This window comes from Herpailurus yagouaroundi, unplaced genomic scaffold, assembly GCF_014898765.1.
Source record: "Herpailurus yagouaroundi ecotype Mexico unplaced genomic scaffold, PumYag 28, whole genome shotgun sequence".
Classification (NCBI taxonomy): Eukaryota; Metazoa; Chordata; class Mammalia; order Carnivora; family Felidae; genus Herpailurus; species Herpailurus yagouaroundi.
Genome location: NW_024412376.1, coordinates 26,338,336 through 26,364,652, shown reverse-complemented (window position 1 = coordinate 26,364,652; position 26,317 = coordinate 26,338,336). Strand labels below are relative to the sequence as shown.

The following is a 26,317-nucleotide window of genomic DNA, read 5'->3' as shown; positions in this document are numbered from 1 at the left end:
GAGATAAAAAACTATGTTACCTAATACCAACTGGCTCAATGAAGAAATTAAAAGTGAATTCAAAAAAATATCTTGAGAGAAATGGAAATACAACACACCAAAACATGGGAGGTAACAAAAGTAGTTGTTTTTTTAATGTTTATTTATTTTGAGAGAGCATGCATGAGTGGGGGAAGGGCAGAGAGAGAGGGAGAGAGAGAATCCCAAGCAGGTTCCATGCTGTCAACACAGAGCCTGATATGGAGCTCAGTCCCATGAACCATGAGATCATGACCTGAGCTGAAATCAAGAGTCAGTCATTTAACCAACTATGCTGCCCAGGCAACTCACAACAAAAGTAGTTCTATGAGAGAAGTTAATAGCAAGAAGTGCCTATCTCAAGAAATAAGAAAAATCTCAAATAAACAACCTAACTTTATACCTCAATGAACCAGAAAAAGAAGAACAAAGCCCAAAGTTAGTAGAAGAAAGGAAATAACAAAGATTACAGCAAAAACAAATAAAGACTAAAAAGACAATAAATAAGATCAAATACACCAAGAGCTAGAAGAAGACACAGTGGGAAAGCTCCTCGACATGGGTTTTGAAAATGATTTTTTGGAAATCACACCTTTGGAAAGTAAAAGCAACAAAATAAAAAATATGCCAGTGGGGGGCACTTGGGTGGCTCAGTCTGTTAAGCGTCTGACTCTTGATCTCAGTTCAGGTCTTGATCTCAGGGTCATGAGTTCAAGCCCCACATATATGTGTGTGGGACTACATTACACTAAAAAGCTTCTGTACAGGAAAGGATAGATACATCAACAAAATGAAAAGGCAACCTAGTGAATGGGAGAAAATATTTTATTAGTATCCAAAACATATAAAGAAATCATACAATAGTAAGAAAATAATAATAATAGCAATAATCCAATTTAAAAATGGACAGAAAATCTGAATAGACATTTTTCCAGAGAACAAATACAGAAGGCCAACAGGTACATGAAAAAACACTAACATTACTAATCATCAAGGAACTGTAATTCAAAACCACAATGAGATACGACTTCACACGTGTCAGTATGGCTATTTTCAAAAAGACAAGAAATAAGAAGTGTTTACAAGGTTGTGGAAAAAGGAACCTATTATACTCTTTTGGTGGGAATATAAATTGTTGCAGCCATTAAACAAAACAGTGTGGAGGTTCCTAAAAAAATTAACGAGAGAATTAACAAATGATCCAGCACTAACTAAAAAAGATATATGCACCCCCATGTTCATTTCACCTCATTTACGATAGACAAGATATGGAAACAAGTGTCCACTGATAGATGAATAAAGAAAATATAATACACATTCCCACAACACACACACACACACACACACACACACACACACACACAGAGGAATATCAGCATAAAAAAGAATGAAATCTTGCCATTTGTAACAACATGGATGGGCCTTGAAGGCATTATATTAAGTGAAATAAGTCAGACAGGGAAAGACAAATACTCTAAGATTCCACTTATATATGCAACATATATATATAAATATGTGTATATAGTTATGATGTATGTATGTATATACACAGACATGCATATAAACAAACAGAAAACAGACTGGTGGTTGCCAGAGACAGGTAGTGATGGTCAAGTGGGAAAATGAGCCAAGGGAGTCAAAGGCATAAACTTGTGGTAAATAAATAAATAAATAAATAAATAAATAAATAAGTCAGTCAGTCATTCAGTCAGTCAGTCAGTCAGTCAGTCTTGTGGATACATGGATGGCCTGGTGACTATAGTTACTATAATGTATGTCTAAAAGTTGCTTAGAGAGTAAACCTTAAAAGTTTTAATCACAATAATAAAAAACATTTTGGGGATGCCTGGGTGGCTCAATTTGTTAAGTATCCAACTCTTGGTTTTAGCCTAGGTCATGATCTCACAGTTTGTGAGTTTGAGCCCAGCATTGGGCTCCATGCTGGCAGTGTGGAGCCTGTGTTGGATTCTCTCTTCTCTTTCTCTCTCCTTCTCTTTGCCCCCGCCCCAAATAAATGAATAAACTTTAAAAAATATTTAAAAAAATAAATTAAATAAATAAGTAAAAAAACATTTTGTAACTGTGTATGGTGACTGATGGTAGCTAAAACTTAACTGTGGTGATACTTTCACAATATAAACAAATAGTAAATCATTACTTTGTACACCTGAAACTAATATAATGTTATATGTCAATGATACTTCAATTTAAAAAAAAATGTGAGATCTATAGCCACTGCCCTTGCATCTGGGTACAAATGTGAGCAACCTTCCTGACTAAATAGCTACTGCTTAGGGGAGCCTGGGTGGCTCAGTTCGTTGAGCGTGTGACTCTGGGTTTCGCTCATGTCATGATCTCATGGTTCATGGGTTCAAGCCCTACCTCAGGCTCCATGCTGACAGTGCAAGAGCCAGCTTGGGATTCTCTCTCTCTCCCTCTCTCTAAAACCTCTCCTGCTTGCTCACTCTCTTTCTCAAAATACATAAACATGCTACTGCCTAAAGCAATGCTGGGTCATAAAAAGCAATGCAGCTTCTGATCTGTTTGTTAGAAAACTCATACCCAGAATCCGTGTCTCCATATAAGAATTCTGACTACCCTGAAGTACCGTGCTGTGAGGATGCAATGACACATGAAGAAGTCACATGTAGTTTACTCAGATGGCAGTACCAGTCGTCTGGTCACCCCAATTCAGGTGCCCAACATGTGAATGAATGAGCTTTCAGAAAATCCCAGTCCTTAGTTTGGAGTGACCTCGGAGTCACACACTTGGACTCACAGCCACAAACAGTAAACCATCTCACCACATACTGTCAGATTCCTGATCCACAGAATTCATAAACATTATAAAATGGTTGCTTTAAACCCATTAAGTTTGGGGGCAATTTGTTACACAGAAATATCAACTAAAATATAATCTCATAGATAAGCTATGGGTTAAAATGAAAGTGCATAAAACAATTCCTATTGAACATGTAGTATATGTTCAATAATTAGTAACTAGATTAATGATTATAAATATATGAATGTGTGTATGTGTGTGTGTGTGTGTGTGTGTGTGTGCAGCACTGATATCCCCAAAGAGTATCAGAAGGAAAAAAAAAAAAACTTTTCACAGAACAATTCATATAGAATTGAACCAGGCCAGTACCTTTAAGTTCAACAGCTGTAATAAAAAGTTGTCATCGTAAAGTTGAAGAGCATTTAAAAGCTGTTCAGCATGATGTTATTTTGTTAAATGTTACCATGATTTAGAAAAAAAAAATATTACTATTTTCCTAAGTACTCAAATATTTACAAAATTATCCTATACATGAAAACTTTCAAAAAATTTCCCATTCATGGTTATTTTAGTTCTTCCTTGTGTGACCTGTTCTTTGTAACACCTACAGAAGCGGTAAAACAAAAGATAAGAGTGTTACCACAACGAAGATGAAGTACAAAGAATTATCAAAATAACGGTATCTCACTTATTGAAGAGGGCATCTTTTGGGATGAGCACTGGGTGTTTTATGGAAACCAATTTGACAATAAATTTCGTATATTAAAACAAATAAATAATGGTATCTACAATACTCAATTTTAAAAACCCATGAAATGTTGAAAAATATTAGCATAAATACAAAATACTTGGCAATATGTACATGGAATGGAAGTGAAAATTCACATGGAGAGCATGTGTTCTACAAATTCTTGACTCTAGAGAATCCTTGGTCCAGCAGCTACAAGACTGAGGTTAAGATAGCAAGGAAACGCCATAAGGTTAGGTTTCACTTATCTAAGGCAACCAGACAAATGGTACAATGGTCTGTACAAGTAGAGGTCAAGAGTATCGGCAAATTTCAAATAGCAATGAATTTGCTTTCTATTTTTTTAATCATTATTATTATAATAGGCTCCATCTATGATGCCATGCAACTTAAATATTTCCTCATTATTAATGGAAAGTATTAATAATGAGTCATGTTCACTATGAATAATAAAATATATTCATCAGAATACAGTGAACATAGAGAATTGATTTCTTTAGCACTTTTATTTATCAAGCACTTAATGGTGTTTATTTTGTGCCAATGAATCTTCCTTGATTTTTAGAAATATTAACTTATTTTAATTTTCATAGCTCTATAAGGTAGTCTCCATATTTGTCACTATTTTACACATAAGGGGACTCAGACACAGATGTTAAGTAATCTCACCAAGGTCTCACAGCTAAGAAGTGGCAAAGCTCAAATTTGAACCCAACATGCTTTTAACTACCTCACTCTGTTGGCTCTAAACATAGGCAGTATCAATTAACAAGCAAGAGTTTCCTTCTAATTCTAAGGCATGAAGTTTCTATTATACTCCCACTGGCTGCCAAACAAAATGCCTGAGTTAGATGGTTAACATCAACAATCAAAGGTGAATCCTTTGGTGTGTAACTGGCTAACCGTATGCAGAAATCACTTCCTCCAAAATGTGAATGAACTATCGTAGTAGTATCATAGTAAATGGGCATATAGAAAGTGGTTTCAGATTAAAATAAAACATACTGATAGAATTTGCATTTCTAAAGCTTTGTAAAATTTAACACATCTCTATCATATTTTACAATCTCATGAAAATTTTGAAAAAAAAACTGGAAAGTAAAACTGTGTCGTGGACCTAAGTCTATACAACTTAAGCATATAACTTTCACACACTAAGCATTCATAGCCATACACTGCCCTATGGAACTTGTTTAGGAGTGAACCTGTTTAGGCTTACAGGTTAAGGATAATTACTATCTATAAAGAATTTGGTCATTTGTGAGAACACACAGCTGCAGCCTCACCTAACAAATATCTTTTTACTCCATATCTCAAACATGAGTTTCATTTTCTGTGCCCAGCAGTGTCATTGCATGTGCAATAGTTTACTGGTGCCAGAATGTTTTCCCTAAGAAACCCTCTGAAGTTGACATCAAAAATACAAATCCTGAAGAATTCAAAATGTTCCTTTGTATGAGAGAATGTGTATTGTATTCTTTGGCAGTGGCTGGGGGAAGAGATCCCTCTGCAATTGTTTTCTTCGCCTTCCTTATCCAGATTTGCAAGGTCTGATGAATGGAATGATCAATGTGAAATGTGAGAGGCTGAAAGCCCCAGTCAGACACCCAGCACCCTGGAACACTGTCCTTTTCTTCAATCTCCTTGTCATTCTTTTAAGAGCAAAGTCCTATCACCACCTCTACCCTCATGTCACGCCTATTTCAATTATTTAACAGAGTTGCAGAGACAGGAAAGAGAATGAGTATCGAATAGATGTCATTTCTCATCTTCACCTGGAGGTTATGAAGGCTGCTTCAAGTGGCTTTGGGTGATACGCGTAGGCATGAGCTGGGGGAAAGCAATACTCAGACTGCTATCCCTCTCCCTTCAGGAGTACCTCAAATTAAGGGATTCTAAATCCATGTAGGCACTGTCAGTGCTGCAAAAAACTGAGTTAAATGCTGACTAATCGGCAAGTTCTAAAAATCCTGCTTAAACATCTGTAGCTTTACCTGGTCCTCCCGTGCTCTAACACACCTCCATATAAAGATTTTTCGATCAATAATCTTTCAGACCCAACGATCACACTGAATCTCATTCAACCAGCCAGGAATTCATAATACATTTTTTAAATGAACACCAGAGAGGAGTGTTAACAATCAACCTACCTAACAAATGAATAAACAAAGAGCAGAAACAAATCTGTAAATTCAGAGAAGAAACTGATGGTTGCCAGAGGCAGGGGTGGGGGTATGGTGGAGAGTGGATATGCAAAATGGGTGAAAGGGAGTGGGAGGTATAGACTTCCAGTCATAAAATGAATACTTCGTAAGAATAAACGGCACAGCCTAGGGAATATAGTCAATGATCTTGTAATCCAGTTGCATGGCAACAGATGGTAGCTACACTCATCATGAGCGTAACATAACATATAGAATGTTCAATCACTATGTTGTACAACTGAAACTAATGTAACATTGTGTGCCAACTATATTCAAATTTTAAAAAAAATTAAAAATAAAAATTAAAAAAATTTAAATACTGTTCAAGGTGTATCAGCAATTACTGTTTTCATTTAATTGTCAATAAAATGTGTTATTCAGTCTTACTTATTAATGCAATTACCCATAACATCTGTTTCAAACAAGAAAAAATAATGTGCATTATAGTAATTTCATTGCTGAAAGCAAATAATAAAATGGAAATTTACCAGTTTTCATTATATAAAACTATTTCAATACTATTAGTATACTCAATGGAATCCACTATAAGCACATGGGACTCTAATATTCAATTGAGACTCAGAAGTTGGAAAGTACTCTTCTGAAGAAAAGAGAATTAGCCTTTTTACTGCTTGGCATTCTCCCCAAAATGTCAGATTCATATCTGCTAAAGATGTATTTCATTTGGTGAATACAGGACATTCTGGGTAAATGTGCACAGTTTATTCATAAATTAATGTTTCAGATTACTTTACCTGGATCTCAGCTATTTCCAAGCTCAGAAGTCAGTTGCTACACAAGAAAACTATTGTAGCTACCCTTTGGCAAAGAACTGTTTAGCATCCTGTTATAACATCCAACCAAAAAACTGGTTCAAACCATAAAGGAATTGAATCACTTCATTGGAAAGTTGCATGGTTTTGAACAAAGGTTGGTTTAAAGCAAGGACTAATCCAGTGGCTCATCCATTTATCACTCAGAACATCGTTTTTCTTTCTCTGTCCTGCCTATTTTCAAGTCAGCTTTAGTATCAGTAGTATCTCTGATCAGCCTTAAAACTCCAATCTTTTCCCTCACAATATTCAGACCTAGAACTCATGCTTTCATACAAATCATCCAGAAGAAGACAGTAAGTCTATTCAAGGGGTTTTTAAGAAGCAGAGATAACAGGTATCCTTAAAGGTGAGTCCTCAGTACTCAGACCTATCCTCCCGAGCCAAGTACACCTTTGAAGACAATCATGGTCTTTATGTGCCCAGAATGGAGAATGATCAGATGATTATAGTAAAGGAATAACAGAAGAAAATAAAATAACTTTATTTTTTAAATGGGATCTAGTAAATGTACTTTTTTCTACATTTACTAGTAAATGTACTTTTTCTCCAGGGCACAAGCTAGAGAGGTTAAATGACTTACTCAAATTTAAAGGGTTTTGGTGAAGCCAGGACTCGATTTCATACTGCACTTGATCTTAGCCAAAAGGCCGAAAAGTGATTCAGGATTCCATTTCATGTATGCCAAATTTCAGTCCATGTCCTCCCTACTAAACTATTCTGCCCATTACTATTTAATTTTATCTTATTTTCTAAATTTTGATGAAATGAACTCTAGTTATATTCTGTAAATAGGACCCATTTATATCCCATCCAACCTTACGCATCATGAGAAAATAAACATAACAACAAAAACTCCAAACTTCCCCATTCAGAGGTTAGCAGCTTCAGGGATTACCTGAATTCTTTTAAATCTTTGGTACTATAATTTTATGCCTTGAAAAAGAAATCACCAAATGCAGTAATAACAGAAAGGACAGCAGACTGGCAGTCAGAAACCTTGTATTTTTGTACCAACTTTACATCTAACTAATCAAATGATATTGGCAAGTTATTTATTCTCTATTGGTTTCTTTTTTGGCATTAAGATAAAGAATTTTTAAGAGACTTTCTGATTCTGGGATCCTTTGATTCTAAAAATTCTGCTTACAGAATGTGAAAGGGTTATGGTACCTTAATTACAAAGAAACACATAAAGTGTGAAATTGGATTTCTCAAATACATCTCTGGCCCTGAGATTAACTATGGTATTTAACTTCCACAATTTTCTACTAAAAATAGAATTAATAAGTCTATCCACCAGATAGATAACAATTATCTACTATGTTCAGAATAATGTATATTAAAAAGCCATATTGTTTTCAATTCACTCAAGTTCATGAAGCCAGATCAGCAGGTACTTTGAGTGAGGAAACGAGGCCCGGGGGATGTCACTGGAAAGGCAAGTAGAAAATCTTGAAAGGGACATCTCAGGAAAGAGGGAGGAGAGTAAACATTCTTTAAAGAAATCTACTCTAAAAGGAAAGGAAAAATTGAAGAAGAAAAATATCAAAATCATGAAAAAAGTAAAGAAAAAATGTACATATAATCAAAGGTGTTTTTGCTTTTTCCCCTCAAACCTAAAGCCTGGTTGTCATACACGGTCAGTTTGTGAGTGAGAAAAGGTGAGAAGAAAAGCATTCATGGCCTCTTTTCTCGTCTTATGAAACTCCTGTCATCTGAGGTACAGACTCTGTGCTGACGGGAGTGCATGGCAGCATGCAATGCAGGTGGCAGGAACACCCTTGGTATGATTCCTGGCTTACTTCTACATGTAAAATTCAGTGGGCTTAGAAACATTTCCATATAAATCCTAAATAATTATAAAAAAATACATCCTAGTTGACTAAATATGGGAATTTGCACAATCATCCTAATTTCCAGTTATACAGTATGAAATAAAGTTACCCGTAGATCTAAGAATTTGATTACCCTTGTAAGAGGCAGATGTCCTATATGCCCAAATCCCTAAGGAGAATTAATTGCAGCCCAAGAAGTGGTGTTAACACATCTAAAAAAGATGGGAAAAGTGGATTAACAGGAACAAAGTGGCCCACTTACAAAATTAGGCAAACGAGATTTCAAGAAGCTAGACTGGTCAGTCTTTGTGCTCAACTAGAGAAAGACAGCTGGAGAGATCTGGAGTTAGCAATCTCCTTAGAGAGGACGCTTCCACTATGGCTTTCTCAAGGTCATGCCTTTTTGAAGATATAGATGAATTAACCCCACTCCAAACATTTGAATTTCCCTCATTGATTCCATGCTATGAAGTTAAATCTGATTACTAATTTCCTTTCCAGAACTTTCTTGGAGCTTGCACTTAAGCATTCCATGTCTAGATATCTATCTATCTACCTATCTATCTATATACAGGTATAAATTAATAAATTTGACCAACTACATTATATATAAATCTTCTATTACTTTGATTCATCCATCACTTCATAAGAGACTGATCATTTCTGGTTGTGCTAATAAAATGTTGTCTCTGGAATGCATATCTGAGGCATCCCCCTTTAATTGTCTAAACCTCCAGAGCTGATATCTTTGGAAGATAAGTATGCATCCTTCCCCTTACCCTAAATATTAATACCAACTATATCCAAAATGGATATAGTATGTTATTTTAGTTTTTGTACTTCTGGGGTTATTAACCAAAGAGATAAATAATTACAGTGCTATGCCACATGAAATATGTCAACATGTATATTGATTACAAAGCCTAGAGTTAGATTTACAATTTTTTAAATATCTTAAATCTGTGAATTACTTCTTATAGCTTAAATCTTCTGGACTATAATCATATTTAAGAAATAGTTTATACATTTTCCTTTTTTCTTTATATGCCTTAAAATAAAACAAAAAAACTAGATGTGAAGTTAATAAATTTGTATATTCAAGAGATTCTAAATTTCTAATGGAACAAATTAAATTGGCTTACCTTTTAATTAGCAATTTTTTTCTTTTTTTTTTTCCTTTTTTTTAAGTTTCTTTATTTATTTTGAGAGAGCACGAGCACACAAGTGGAAGAGGGGCAGAGAGAGAGGGAGACAGCGAGAGAATCTGGAGCAGGCTCTGTTCTGTTAGCACAGAGCCTGATGTGGGGCTCAAACTCACTAACCACAAGATCATGACCTGAACCAAAATCAAGACTTGCACACCTAACTGACTGAGCGACCCAGGTGCCCCTGAATCAGTAAATTCTTAATTCTGAAACTAGATTGTTTTCCTCATGTATGCATATATTATTTTGATAACTCTAAGATAAGCAAAATACATTAAGAAAGCTTCAAACAAGGATCTGTCTCATTTGTTCAACAATCAGGAAATGTTCATTTTGCGTACAAGATGTTTTAACTTCCTTTAGAGAGAATCAACACTTGAAATTACAGAAAATATTGTCCTGAATATATTCTTCTTGCTTTCCAACACACAGAATATATTCTATGTAATCTATCCACCTGAAGTGCAATTTATAATTTTTGGACTATGTATTTAGCAATTTAATGCCCTATAAGATTTAACAATATGTTTCAAACATATTTTAACTCTCTCCTGAAGAAAACCAAGATGTATTTCAAACGTAAAAAGTGCTTCCCTTTCTGATACTCAGAATTATGTCTCTTTTAAAACATTTTAATGTTGGGACGCCTGGGTGGCTCAGTCAGTTGAGCGTTTGACTCAGGCTCAGGTCATGATCTCACAGTTCGTGAGTTTGAGCCCCGCATCAGGCTCTGGACTGACAGCTCAGAGCCTGGAGCCTGTTTCAGATTCTGTGTCTCCCTCTCTCTGTGCCCCTCCCCAACTTGTGCTATGTCCCTCAAAAAACATGAATAAATAAACATTAAAAAATAAATAAAATAAAATAAATAAATAATAAAAACATTTTAATGTTTATTCATTTTTGAGAGACAGAGTGCAAGCAGAACCCGACGAGGGGCTTGAACCCAGGGTCCGTGAGATCATGACCTGAGCCGAAGTCGGACGCTTAACTGAGCCACCCAGGCATCCCAAGAATTATGTCTCTTTTTAAAATAATATGTTGGCTGAGAGTTTCTTTTTTCTCATAATTCACTTATTTTCCTTTAAGAATGCCCACTGACTCACACCGTAACATAATAAAGTGTATTTGCCTTCAAAAGAAATGCAGTTGGCTCATAATGAATACTTCTTTAAAAGGTTTGTAAGGATATCTGAAGATGTGGCTTAACATCAATATCTGGCTAAAGATTCCAGCTATATTGGGGGTTGAATAATTTCATTATTATTTCTAACATGCCAAAAACCAAATTTGTTTGATATTTTCCAAAAGTCATGTAAGCCATCCTAGCTTTCTCTGATTCATAGCCAAGCAGACATCAGCAGCAGGAGAGTTCTGGTGGTGACAAAATGTGAAGTGTGGAGTGGGGGTGAGGGAGGGTAACCCATGGAATTGAATCAGTGTTTTCATTTCCAAATATCACTCAGAGACTGATAATTCTGGATATCAATCAAAATTGCCACCTAATATTTTCTTATGAAGTTCCCTTCAAAATTATCTTCAATTCTATCAAAGAACTCAGATAATGAGTAATATATAACTTTCATAAATCTTGCTTTTAGCATTTCCATATCCATTTTCACAACTGATCAGTGCCCCTCACTCCACATCCCACACCAATAAACTTGAGAGACAGTTCTTTGATGTCCTAATAATCACATTACCAAGTCAAAGGAAAGAAAAATTTTATGGGGAATATTTCCAATTAATACTAAGCTAATAAGTTTACTCGCTTCACAAACATATTTCATTCTCACAAACTCCAGAAATACCCAATGTGCCTATGAACAGGGAAATCACTAAATTAAAGGAAAAGTATTTCTCATGCTAAATTAGACCAACCCTTGAAGTTCTGTACAAATTCTAGCCACATCAAGACTGCACTGCTCTTCAATGACATTTTCAAAATCAGTTCAAACAAAGTAGAAAGAGGCTAAGAATGTCTTTTCTCATTTGACTTTATTGATCTCTTCCTCTAAGGCACTTCTTGATACTTCACTCCCATTTGCTTTGTTTGTTTTGCTTTGTTTCGTTTTTATTTCACTGCCTTCTGTCCCTACCACCTATTCTTGAGAAAAAAAGACTGACACACAGAACTGGAGGTGGGGAAAGACCGTTTTCTACAAAATTAATAAGACCTGAGGTCTAAACAACAGTTATGTTAAAGAAACAAGAGGATTATAGTTTCTGGTATCCTATCTCCAGGTACCTTTTAGGGGAGCACAACAACATTTACATTATTTTCACCCAAATCCTGGAGCCTGCTCAATCTCTTTCTTAAAAAGCTTTGAAATAAGTTCTCAGCATCTGATCTTTCAAGCAGTTAGAACAACAGCAGCTAAACTTCACTGCAAATAAGGCCTAAATGTGATAAGTTGAATAATCTATTTCTCTAGCCCATGTAAGTTTCAAATAATGCTTTTTTGTGAAGAAAAAAATGCAAATGAAACATATCAAACAAAGGTAATATACACATATACATTCCAAATGAATAGAGAGAGCAATAGGTCGTATGAGACAGAGAAACGTCATCTTAATTAGTGCTATCAGTGACATAGCTGGCGTATCTTTGGTTTCTCTGCCACTTTGTTAAGAAAGTTATTTTCACACATTCTAGTTTAATGGGCAGTAAGCAAAATTAGCAAACACCAACAGCCCCGGGGGCTGAAAATGGATGACAGCCATGTCCACAGCCACTCAGGACAGCTGGGTTGTGCCCCATGAGCCATAAAAGTTCAAAGCAACTCTGCAGATGTTTAGGAAAAGAGGCAGAAGTTTCTATCTGTCAAGCCATAAGCCAGGTGTCCTTATGGATTTGGTTCCTTTCTTCATTCAGAAAACAGAGGTTACATTTCATATGCGCCTGTGAGTCAGCAATGATTCTCTTCCAGTCTACTCCTACGCACTGAGAGTGGGAGCCAGCTTCTCTTAAGCCTTAGCCATATCCTGTGGCTCCAAGAACAGTCCTGGCTACAGTTGGCTTGGCTGTCCTGTTTTATCAAATCAAACCTCCTCTTACCTCGACTTCCTTGTTCTTCTCTTTGTTTCTGCCCACTGAACTTCTCCCATTGCTGGCAGTCTCCCGTGCTGGGATTACGGAAATCTGGTGGAGGGGCATACTGGCAGGGCTGCAGGACTCCAGTCCCTGATTGGATGCCTTATCTCTTCACTCGCCCTGAGTAGCCCACCTGCACAATTGTTCATATCCTTGCTTTGCCAAGCTCAGTTCTAAACAAAAAGGGGGAAAAATAGTGTTTGAGACACTGTGCAGCAGAAGCCAGGGTCTCTGGCCAAAATGTCAAACACACTGAAAGGGAGTTTAGAAGAAATTCAAGAGCAAATAATCCAGGGAGTGTTGCATTCTCAAAAGGACGATTTACTGCAAGTCATAACTGCACTGCTTTGTCACTGGAGCACCCCCTCTCCCCTAAGAGCATTGTGGGAGACAATTCAATTTCTATGGTACCTAATAACTGTCATGGAAACCAAGGAAACCTAGGTCTCACAGGCCCTTATTAGCAACTGCTTCCTTTAATGGCATAGACTCCCACATTTGCAGCGGCTGCCACTTCTGCTTTTGTTTCTCCTCTGATTCCCCAGGAGTCCACTAAGCACCCAGAGACATTGCATCCTGCTGACTAGGTAAATAAGCAGAAGGCTGAAAAGCTTAGTGTCCTATTTGGAGCCAAATCTCTTCCTTGAAAAGCACGGCGAGCTGGCTGTGTCCTTCATGCATCCTCAGTAATCTACTTAGGTCAAGGGATCTGCCTTGAAGTGAAGATCATTGAACAAGGTGCTTAAAAGTAAGAAGGGAGAGAAAAAGACAGAGACAGAGACTGGGAGCAAGTGTCAATGTCTTTCTTTGGCTGGTTGTAAAAGAGAGTTAACCATTCCCTGCACCTTCGTTAGTAAGACATCAGCAACAGGAGTGAGAAGGCATCATCATTCTGAGACACAGAGCAACACTGCCCATTTCAGCCTTACTGCAGCTCCTGTGCTCCCTGAAATGTATTTGTTAGAATCAGTAGTAGCCTCTTCTTGCTTTGCCAGAAAGGAAACAGACTCTGCTAAGGGTGTGACTATCCTCTTAACAGTGAATACAATTTGGAAAAAATAAATGGTTCATCAAAATTTCTGAAAAAAATACAATCTCTCAGTAGAGTGTATTCACAAAATACACTAACTTTTAAAAATCACTTTCCCTATGATCATTTCCTCTTTGTTAGGGTATTCATTATTCTTTCTTTAAAAAGCCAGAATTTTCTTTTCTCCTCTTAGATACATGCACTTCATATTTTCCAGACATTGTGAAGAGATTAGATCTCTCAGTGTCTTTTGGGTTTCTTTGCCCCAAAAGAAGCAAAATTCAGAAAATCGGTTGTTTTTACGTATCCTTGGACACTGCTAATTTTCCTCAATCACCTAGGAGATCTTCAAAGTAGTTTCTAGCTACAATTCATCTCTAACTAGTTTTGTATTCCACAACAATAATGTCATTTTGATGTGATATTTGTATTTCTTTCAACTCATAATAGAGGGGCACTGGGGTGGCTCAGTCAGTTGAGTGTCTGACTCTTGACTTCAGCTCAGGTCATGATCCCAGGGCCATGGGATCGAGCCCTGTGTCAAGATCTGAGCTGAGCATGCAGCCTGCCTAGGATTCTCTCCCTCTCTCTCTCTCTCTCTTCCCTCCCCCTCTCTCTTGCCCTCCCTCCCTCTCTCTCTCCTCCTCCCTTGCCTCTCTTCCCCCGCTCATATTCATGCTGTCTCTAAAATAAAAATTAAATATAAGTTCAGAATAGGGATAAAAGTAAAAAGGGTAATTACTCTCACTGGAAACTAAGCCAACAATAATCACTGTAAATATTGGTAAAAAACTTTAATTTGAATTATTTTCTGAAATAAATACTCCAATGTACTTTCAAGTTCGGTCTGTGAGTTGTTTTTGACTGGCCACCCTCTCATGAGCTGGCAGTGGTCCTCACCTCTACTATCCATCAGGCTCATCTGGGAGACTCTGTAAAACATAGATACCTGAGACTCACTTTACCACAGATTCAGTTGGGTTCAGTAGGGCAATAGTGGGAATCTGAGGTGGACAATTCTTAAAAATATCACCAATGATTCTGATACAAACCGAGTTTAAGAACCAGTGCACTATAGCAATAAAATAGCCTAAGAACAATAAGCTAATTAAAGTTTGCCTTGTGACAAATCTCTACTTTAAAATAGCGAAAGACAAGAAAGTTAGGTAGCCGTAACCCTGGCCTTTGCTCATCATCGCTCTTAGTTTGCAGAGAATATTTGCTAAATACAGAAGCTTTAATGAAGGGACTAAAAGCCAAACTCCTCCAAAATTGCCATGTCTGAAGTTAAATTGATAATGCTTAAAAATTGCTATGGCTTAAGGATCACATTTGTGACCTATAATTATGAGGTGGGTATTTCCTTACTTTAAAAATAACCATTAATCCCTCTGTCTAGAAGGACTATTTTAATTAATGGAAGGATGGAAATAGGAGTCTCTAAACTTAATGGTGTGTGACAAATACTAAAATGTAAATTATGAATCTTTTTAGAAAAGTAATATTGTCAGGGTTTACGTCCATGAAGAAATTCCATGAAAAGCTAAGGCAGCTTTCCAGATAATTTAGACTCTAGTACTTTTGCTTAAAATATTCATTGAAGTTACAGGAAAGGAGATTTTTAGCTTGAATTAACTAAATGTCTGTCTTAATCCTTTACCTCATTATGCATATGAGGTTATCCTTTGTTTACTCTGAGATTTTTAAAAAATCAGATTTGAATTTCAAGTTAATTTGATTTATGTGGTTGAGTTATTTCAATTAGCTTTATCTTAAAATTTGGAATGTAAATCAAATTTCAGGAAAAGGATATTTACCTCCTAGAGCATTTTATACACTAAACAAGGGAAGATTTCACTATGTTTCTTTTTCAAGTAAATGCTTCAGAAATAACAGGAAAAATTAATAACCAGGATATTTAATAAACATTTAGCTGGTACCGTATTAGGTACTGCCATAAATGGAACGTTCAAAATTTTCAAACAATATTGGGGAATAAAAGGCTTTTACCACTCTGTGTCACTCCACAGCCTTAGAACACTGGAACATAACATCAGCTAAACTGGATGTTATATTGGATTGGATTTATTTAACACCTTTCTTTAAAGCAGTTCCCAAAGTGTTCTGCCAACTAGAAGCATGGAGTTTCTCTGGGATGACTCATCACGTAACGATCCAAAGCTAAAAAAACAAAAAAAAAAAAAAAAACAAACAACAACAACAAAAAACTGTAGTGGAATGCATTTCTCCTATGGGAGCACAGTCCATCTTGTGCGGTAATTAAACCCTACGGAACAAATAGGAAGCACTGCATTCAACAGAACACTACCAGGCACTGGCCACGCTACCAGAGAAGAGCTGTGGATTCTGGAATCATTCAGCTAATTTGTGTCTATGTACACAATCTCAATACATGATCCAGATTTCCAAACTTGATTTTTGTGGAAACTATTGACTCTAATTAGTGTTGAAACCATTTTGGAACATTCACGCTCCACCTGGACAATATTTCATACACATGCCCCAATTACATTTGTTTTGCTTCTACCCTGTAGCTCTCAACCCTCTGGCTCTAGGAACAGCACCTCAATTACTGCCTCTTGCTACTAAATTTGGCATTTGCAGTTAGTAATTCTAATGCTAGGCCTACAGCTTTACCTAAGAGATTCTAATTTGGTGCTTCTCCTTGTTTTCAATGACTTAAGTTTTCCCTAGTTTAAAAGGAAAACCGAACAAAATATGCATCTGATTCTCCACTGTAAGACCTACTTTAATCTTTGTCAGCTTAAAAAAAAGAGCCTCTAAAGGATTTATTTTTATTATAATTAAGCAAGAAAAGAAACACAGTATTAGGCAGACAAGGAACCATGTAAGTATCTGCTGATATATAAACTGGACAGACTAATAATTCAACATTTGTTGAGCATAATCTGTTTTCTGAACCATGCTAGGAATTAAGGAACAGGAAGTTATATATACAATTATATAGGAAAATTTCGATACTCAAGGAGTTTGCTGTGTCACCAAGGAGATATGACTCACACAGGTAGGTCACTTTGAAAAATACATGGCACAATACAATCAATATTTGAAACATAATATAAAATATTACATGTAAGTATCAGGGCACCTCGGTGGCTCAGTAGGTTGAGTGTCTGACTCTTGATTTTAGCTCAGGTCATGATCCCAGGGTCATGGGATCGAGCCTCACATTGGGCTCCACACTGAGGGTGGATCCTGCTTAAGATTCTCTCTCTCTCTCCCTCTCTCTCTCTCTCTCTCTCTCCCTCTCCCTCCCTCCCTCCCTCTGCCCATCAACCCTACTCATGAGCTCTCTCTCTCTAAAATTAAAAAAAATATACATATATATACATACACACACATATATGTGTGTATATACCCACACACACACATATATCATATATATATAACATATATATATACATCATATATATATACATCATATATATATACACACATAATATATAAATATATAAACCTTCAAAGAAGATTTGAACACCAAAAAAATCATCATAGGTCTAAATAGTTCATCTTAAGGAACAGTTGAGGAACAGGTTAGGGCTTAGCAGAAATAAGGTAGTCACTTGATCATAGAGATGAATGTGAGACTAGAATGTGAAAGTTCAGGACACTAATTTAAATAACAAAGAAAATTTGTTTAAGGTTATCAATTGGTTTAGGCCATGTATGTATGGTCATTAGAATGTGTCATTGATTGAAACTTGAGAAGGGAAAGGGGAAAAAAATCAGGCCAAGGGCTGGAGGAAAGCACAGGTCTATGCAAACCAATATATGAGTTATAAATGCACTAACAGAGGTCATATAAGTAATAAAGATAAGAACCTTAAATGAATTCTGAAAATGGAAACAAGGCATTCTGTGTTGGGGGAAGGATATTTCATAACACATCCCTATTGATCAAATGGGTTTTCAACCTGCCATTGTACAGTGCACCTGATGGCCACTGTCGTTAAAGAAAGACTATATGAGCAAGATATCATGGCATAGTTTGTATTTCATAGAAGAGAGGGAGGAAAAGCTTAGGTTAAAAAGCTATTTTTACTGGGGAACTGATAAAGCATATACTTATGTAGAGTTATGTAGAGTTAGGGAAAATATCAACCAAGCACAACAAGATCAATGGGAATAACAAAAGAAAAAATAAAAACAAAAATAATTAAAATTTCTGGTTCTGGGTTTATAAAAAATATGCAATGTAATGACACATTTCTAAATTGATGTGGTTTCCTTGGTTTTTTCTGATTGTTGAAATCCAATTGTGATTATATTTGGCATGTACAAGCATCTTTTATAATTAGAAGAACATCCACTTAATGCAGAAAAATTCTGTCCCTGAAGACTTTTCAGAAGCAACTGGACGATCAACCTTTACTGAACATAGGATGATGGATCAGATGAACTCTCAAGGTCTTTGATTTTATTCTCTGGAAACTATTCGTCCTAATTTTGGACACATCTGTTTTCTGAGGTTAAAGCAGTCTACAGTAGAGCCAAGTAATTTATTTCAGTCTTTTGGAGACTCAATAACAATCCTCACAGTCACATAAAATGTGTGATAATTAAAGCAGACACTGAAATAGTCAGTTGTACTAGCCAGTATTTTCATATTATGCTCATGACAAAAGAGTCTCATCAGAAACACAATCTCCTCACTAACTTCTATTTTGTTGAGGGGAAGAAAAAAATAATTTTGTCAATTCTCTAAAAAAACTGACATGTTAGAAGTAATAAAAATATCCAAGGACGATAAGCATACATTAATACTTAATTAGCTTTGTGGACACAATTTAGGATTAAAGTAAAAATTTGTATGCTGTATTTTACTTTATTGGCTAGACAAATTAAATTAAGATTTTGTCAAAAAACAAATGGACTTATTTTGGCAAATAAAGCTAAACAGCCTTACTCTCCAAATATGTAAATACATAGTTAATTTTTGTTAATGTTCTCTATGACTTTCAAAATACTAGTACAGCTGACTGAACAAAAAGCAAATAGGAACAAATAATGCTCTTAGGATAAGTATCGATTTCTTCACACATCTTCAGAAAATACGAAGCAGTCATTCCAGAAGGATGGATTGGCATGTATGGGGAATTTTGAGTCACGGGAGAGGGTATTCAAGTCACCTGCTTCAGAACCCTCAACTCCTAGAAATGATGGACATGGTGTTCTCACACACAGCAGTGCTCTCCCTCACCTTCCATATTCTGGAACTCTACTGTCAGTGTCTCCTGGGGTCTCATGAACCCCAGGCTTCTCAGAGCCTGGCAGCACAGCTCCTCTCAGCCTTTCAACAACTTAAAGAAAAACATAGTGGTTTCTCCTCATTCGCATCAAAATTCTGACAGTGCATCAGAAAATTAAAGAGCAAATTTATTAAGTGTCTCTTCGTTTCTTGTATGGTTTTAAGATATTAAGCAAAGGAGAATTGGCTCTGACAATCCTAATGAAGAAAACACACACACACATATACACAAGCACACATGCATGCACACAAGCATGTACACAAAAACACAAAACCAATGACGTTACTTTGGATTCCTACCTAAAATCTAAGTCCAGACATAAAACTATATGTATCTGCTCAAATATAATCTGTATTCCCTATTAATAAATTTATCTTACTAGTCTATTGAGTTTAAGTAGAAAACAGAATCATAGAATTTTATATTTAAAAGAAAAATCAGAAAACACCCTACCATTTCAGAGATGACCAAATTAAGTCCCAGTAGACTGAATGTTTTAATGTAAGCGCAGACTCTTTGACGGCTGAGTTAATGCAGAACAATTTCCTGATTCACAGAGACTCCTTGCCCTTTTGTATGATCTGAACCAACCTGATGAATATAAAGCTTAGATATGTTTTAAAATAAAAATAAGGGGCGCCTGGGTGGCTCAGTCGGTTGAGCTTCCGACTTCAGCTCAGGTCATGGTCTCCCTATGTGTGAGCTGGAGCCCCACAAATGGGCTCTGTGTCCACAGCCTCTCAGCACAGATCCTGCTTCAGATCCTCTGTCTCCTTCTCTCTCTGCCTCTCCCATATTATGCTCTCTCTCAAAAAACAAATAAAATTTTTAAAAAAGTAAAAAGCTATGTAATAAATACATTTATTTATGTATATTATGCATTTGTTTTCTCACTCTTAGCTATTCTGAAAGAAATACTTTGTGTAGGTATAATTGGGAATTACATGTACCTTCTCTTTGGAAACCTCATTTTACTAAAGGTTGCTTTTTTTTTTTTTTTTAGCTTCTGAAAGATCTGATTTTTTTTTTTATTATTCAAGGAGTAATTATTATTTGAGGACTATCTAGCTTTTTCCTTTTTTCTCTCATGACCCACTGTTTATGAAAAAATGTCAAGTATCATTAACCTAAAGTTATTAATGTTTTCAGAGTAAGTTATATTTAGGACAAATGATTCTTTCGAGAATAAAATTAGTACTTTGGAAAGTCATGTAAGAAATGATGGGTCAAATTCAGAAAGTAAATCTATATATTCTGCTTTTATATCTGGCATATTTTTATAATAACAGAATTATTACCATAAGATTATATGCTGTATTTTCTCTCTAAATATGCCATCTCTCTAAAGTTTTAAAATAATCAGCAGACGTGAGCAATCTGATTCATTTTTAAGATAGCCATGTATGGTCATAGTCAAAACATCATCTAATATCACTGAGAGGATGAAGGTGAAATTGACTACAACAATATTGGTTTTCATAAGTTATTTAAAGATATACATACATACACTTTTAGCCAACCCCAACACAACATTTCCCCTATAAAGAATATCTTCAATTCAGAGTGGTCCTATCACATCCACACAGATCTATCTTATTTCATTCAGAATTTTTCTCATGCAAATGTAAAAAATATTACACTGTTTTTAATTTAAAAATAGAACTTGGAAATTACAATATTTTGACAAAACTAACCCAATATATTTTCTAACTTTTATTTTTTTTTAATTTTTTTTTTAACGTTTATTTATTTTTTTTGGGACAGAGAGAGACAGAGCATGAACGGGGGAGGGGCAGAGAGAGAGGGAGACACAGAATCGGAAACAGGCTCCAGGCTCTGAGCCATCAGCCCAGAGCCCGACGCGGGGCTCGAACTCACAGACCGCGAGATCGTGACCTGGCTGAAGTCGGACGCTTAACCGACTGCGCCACCCAGGCGCCCCTTTTTTTTTTAATATTTTATTTTCTAACTTTTAAAATTAAATTTTATTTACCCACTTAACTGAACAGTTTTATATACTAAAGATTTTATAATATAGAAAATAGGCTACCTTAAATAATATGTGACCACTAATTTCCATGTTTTTACAGCTTAAAAATTTGGGTTTTTTTTTTGTCCAAAATAATAGAATCTAAGATATAAATGGGTATAGTCCAAATTGAACAATGTATTTTATGAGACCATCAAATATACAAAACTATCTCTTGATCTTTTGAGAACAAAATTGCTTATTCCTATTTTTAAAGTTTATTTTGAGAAAGAGAAAAAGAGAGAGAACACAAGTGGGCAGAGGGGCAGAGAGACAGGGAGAGAGAATCCCAAACAGACTCTGCACAATCAGCACAGAGCCTTATGTGGAGCTTGAACTCATGATCATGACCTGAGCTGAAATCAAGAGTCAGATGCTTAACCTACTGAGCCACCCAGACACTCCGCTTATTCTTATTCTTGTTTAAACAAGCAAGTATATTCCTTGAAGATTTTTTAAAATAGGACAAGAAGTCCCATAAGAATTTAATATAGCTTCTTTTCAATAAGCTGTACTACTTCCTATATAATGGGTTGAATTATGTCTTCCCAAAAATACATATTAGAGTCCTAATCCACGGTACCTTATTATTTTTTTGGAGAAAAGTCTTTAAAGATGCCATCAATATAACATGAGGTCATTAATATGGGCCCCAATCCGGGGGCGCCTGGGTGGCGCAGTCGGTTAAGCGTCCGACTTCAGCTCAGATCACGATCTCGTGGTCCGGGAGTTCGAGCCCCACGTCAGGCTCTGGGCTGATGGCTCAGAGCCTGGAGCCTGTTTCCGATTCTGTGTCTCCCTCTCTCTCTGCTCCTCCCCCGTTCATGCTCTGTCTCTCTCTCTCTCCCAAAAAATAAATAAACGTTGAAAAAAAAATCATTTAAAAAAAAAATATGGGCCCCAATCCTGTACAACTGATGTCCTCCCAAAAAAAACGGGGGGATGTTTGAAAACAGAGACAGATGTACATACAGGGAGACTGTTATGTGAAATTTGAAGTTATGCTACCACAAGTCAAGGCACTACCAAAAGCTAGGGCCTGCCACAGATGCTTCCTTAATGCTTTCAGAAGAAACAGGGCACTACTGACTTTGATCTTCGACTTCTGGCCTCAGAACAGTGAGACAATAAATTTCTGTGATTTAAGCCATCCAGTTTTGGGTACTTTGTTACAATAGTCCTAGAAAACGAATTCATTCATTCCTATAGACAGGTTCTTCAACCATTTTTACTATTAACCCTTCCCTAAATGTGTGTGAGTAATACACTTTTAGTGAGCTACTAAAAAATAATTGGCTATAATCCCAATTGAACAATGTACTTTAAGAAACCATTGAGTATAGGACACTGTCTCTTGATCCTTTTGAGAAGAAAATTGCTTTTATCCTATTCTTTAAACCAGCATGCGTGTTTCTGGCAGACTTTTAGAAATAATTAAATAAAATAAGAAATGAGTTATTCATTAACTTAGAGTAGTTAAATACAATGGTCCCGGGAGGGCAGGGGGGTGGGGGGAGTGTGCTAAATTCACTAAATATTCCCTTTGCATATACTGTTATTTTTAAAATTAATGTTACGTTCTAATTTATTTTCTGATATGAATTACATATTATATCAACATTTAATTTACCATTATAAAATTAATACTAATGGAAAATAAGGAACAACTGAAACCTTAACTCATTTCACTGTTTATAGTTAAAACTTTTTGATGAATTAAAGCAGTTTTGGTTAAACATTACCTGCTCCATATTCAGGTAGCTAAGAGAGGTATGATTTCTTTCTAGAAAAAAAAAAAAGAAAAGAAAGTAATCTCCATAAGGATAACTTATGTTTCTACATTCCAAATGCTGAGTAAAAGAATTAGAAGAAAAAAGAAAAACTCAACTATCCTTGTTTTTAACTCATGCAATATGCTCATCAAATCTGGTGAAGTTTTCTTCAGGCTAGAAACACTTTCTGGTGGGAAACAAATGATGGGTGTACAAAAGTTACAAAGCTATTTGCTGAAACCTGAGCCTCAAGAAAGACATGATACTCAGGGAGCCAGGAAAATGAAAATTATATTCCAATAAAATTCTAGGCTTCTATAGGCATGCAGGTGTGGCTCAACTAGAAAATGACCCACAGGAGAGGCAAAAACAAGAAAGCCTATGAGGCATGATACAAAATATGTGGGTGCTGATAAAGGACCACCTGAAGCAGAGGGTTCTGAGGATACAGCCTTAGGAGAAGAGGAGTAACTATTGGATTCTAAGATGGCACGTGTTTTTAGTAAATGAGAATAACCATCAACGAGAGCCAGGGCTCTAGATACTAGCAATGGGCATCAAGTCCAAGGGAAATAGCTAAGGATGGAAAGAGAAAACCAAGGATGGTGTAGTAAAAACAAAGAGCAGAAAAAAGCAGTTTAGAAAGTAGCCTGAGAATGAAGAGTACATACCAATGTCTGCATTCTGTGTGTTCCCTTATGTGTGAATCTAGGGGCTTGAAGGAGCTAGAAAAAAGGATGGGAGGAGTGGTAAATGGTCAAATTTAATTTGCAAGCCAGGTTTATGTCGAAACAATGGAACATGTGTTCTTGAATATATTTTGCCAATTAGAGGTCCATCTGAGTCATTACAAGAAAAAAAGTTATGACAACTAGATCTCTGAAAATAAAAACTAGCAATTTTTTTAAAATTAAAAACTCTATTCTTTCAGTTTAAACATTAATGTTCAAATAGGGGATGCACAACTACTTATTGGGACAATCCACAAATAAATGTAATTTTTTTTTAAAGACTGAACTTGTGTTGAGTATAGCATAATGTATAGAGAAGGTGAATACCTGAAACTGATACAACGTTGTGTGTCAAAAAAATAAAATAAAATAAAATAAAAACAACAACAAAACCTGGATTCAATACCTTCTGAAGTATCTTTTAAGTGGGGATTCTGTGACATCAGATTTTGTTTATCCTTAGTATGTAAGATTATTCCTTGTGTAAAAATATTAACATTATGATACCATTTACTTTATTAAAGTAAGGTTTGGTATTAATAGGCAGAGAGTCAGCTGCTGTTGATGACTTACTATACAGGGTAGCAGAAAAAATTAAAGAGAAAAGCACAGGAAATAAGAGGTTAGATCTTACCACAGAACATTTAAGTCATCAGCTTGTGGCGACAAATATAAAGAATTTACCTGTCTAGTTATTGACTATATTGCTTGTCAATCACACACTCTTTATAACTGAAGTGATTGACTTAAACACATATACACACATGAACTCTGCATGTAAAAGCTCCAAAAGGAGGCAAAAATAATGGGACAGTTTCCTAATATAGTTAACTTTGAAGTACTAAAGACTTTGTAAACTTTAAAAAGAAAAGTTATTACTATAAGAAAATTTCAAAGAGAAGAGACATTTATTTAAAAGATTAAAGTGTGTAAAATGAAGTATGAAATACTATAAAATATTTGAAAGTGGGTTACTGAGGGGCGCCTGGGTGGCGCAGTCGGTTAAGCGTCCGACTTCAGCCAGGTCACGATCTTGCAGTCCGTGAGTTCGAGCCCCGCGTCAGGCTCTGGGCTGATGGCTCAGAGCCTGGAGCCTGCTTCCGATTCTGTGTCTCCCTCTCTCTCTGCCCCTCCCCCGTTCATGCTCTGTCTCTCTCTGTCCCAAAAATAAATAAACGTTGAAAAAAAAATATTTTTTTTAAAAATAAAAAAAAAAGAAAGTGGGTTACTGAATATTTAAGAATATTATTGTAACTACTTCCTGAGAAGAATAAATCAAAAGATTTATCAGAGGTATATCATTTTCTATAGGATACTATCTATATTCATGATTCGATCTCCAAAATCTAACAGCTTAGGACACTATAATAATCATTCAAATAATTTCTTTATTTTTAACAGTATTAATAATTGTCTAGAGTTTTCAATTTCCTAAGCCAATAAGATTCTGAGTTTTTTTTTCATTTTCTTTTCTATAAACAGCATTAATTCTTAACACAGGAATACTATGTTAAATTAAATAAATGAGATGATGCCTATAAACTCGGCACATGGACTGTAATGGAGTAAGCACCATGTAAGAGTTAACCACATATCTGAAGTTTAAAATTATATAATAAATGTTTCCAACATTAAAAATGCACTTATATTTAAAAGAATAGGAATGATTAAATTCCTAAAAATTAAATTTCCTAAAAAATACTTGGGTATATTCCTTCAAACTCTAATAAAAAAGCATCTAAATACACAGTAAAACCCAATATCTTGTATGTAAAGAGAGGTATTTCTACCTGTTGAATAAGTAGAAACATGTATGTTAAAATGAATAACACTTTTTAAAAACCAAGAATTTTAATAGCATACACTTTCACATCCAAACTATAGTTTTATACAGTGTAACTTCTCATGATCAGAGAGTTGCAGTAGCTCAGTGTCATTATTACAAATTTGAGTTATAGTGTAGAAAATAATGATGATGAAATAGCAATTACTATTTGTTGAGACATCTACCAATGTCAACCTGCCAAATAATGTATCAGGCACTACACATATATATTACCCAATTTGGCTCTCATCATAATTTTTCTAGGCAGAATTATTATCTCTATTTAAAAGACAAAGGAACTAAGGCTCTAAAAGCTATGATTGGGTCAAGTTTCTATACATAGTCAATGACTGACTTAAGACTAAATTTAACTCCACCTGACACCAAGCACCTTTAAAACAACATGTTAATAGAAAGGACTGATTGATAGAATACAGAAAAACTACAATATTGATTGTGTGAGGTGCCCATCAGATTCCTCATGGTACTTTATTATGCTGTCCTTGCAGCCATTCCACAAAGTCAAACAGTCAATGATTGCTCTTAAAACTTCATTAATAGACACCCAGTTCAATGCACTCTAATAATGTTTTTGCTTCCATATTAGTGGGCAAAATGAGTACATCTATCACAAGCTCCTATACTTTTTGGACATCTCTTGAAGAATGTGGAATCGGTGGAGTACTAGTAGGTCAGAGTCCAGAAAATTAACTTTAAACTGGTTGAAAGACTGACTTATTTAACTCAGTATTATACCTTCCAGTTCCATCCACGTTGCTGTTGTTGTGGGGCGAGCACTGGGCATTGTATGTAAGCGATGAACCTCGAGGATCTACCCCCAAAACCAAAAGCACACTGTACACACCATATGTTAGCCAATTTGACAATAAATTATATATATATATATATATATATATATA

The 26,317-nt window shown here is 35.7% G+C and overlaps 1 protein-coding gene across 4 annotated transcripts in view; it reads right to left on the bottom strand.

Annotated features, from left to right (window-relative positions):
- MARCHF1 (membrane associated ring-CH-type finger 1) overlaps positions 1-26,317 on the bottom strand; it is an 889,619-nt gene that overhangs the window by 480,344 nt on the left and 382,958 nt on the right. For 2 of the 4 annotated variants that reach the window (XM_040471208.1, XM_040471216.1), the window contains exon 3: positions 12,684-12,892. The exons of 1 other annotated variant lie outside the window; for it this stretch is intronic. The gene's annotated coding sequence lies outside the window, so the exon portion shown is untranslated. Of the gene's footprint in view, positions 1-12,683; positions 12,893-13,130; positions 13,380-26,317 lie in introns of those variants that run through there. One more of the 4 variants, XM_040471231.1, reaches the window with a different exon arrangement.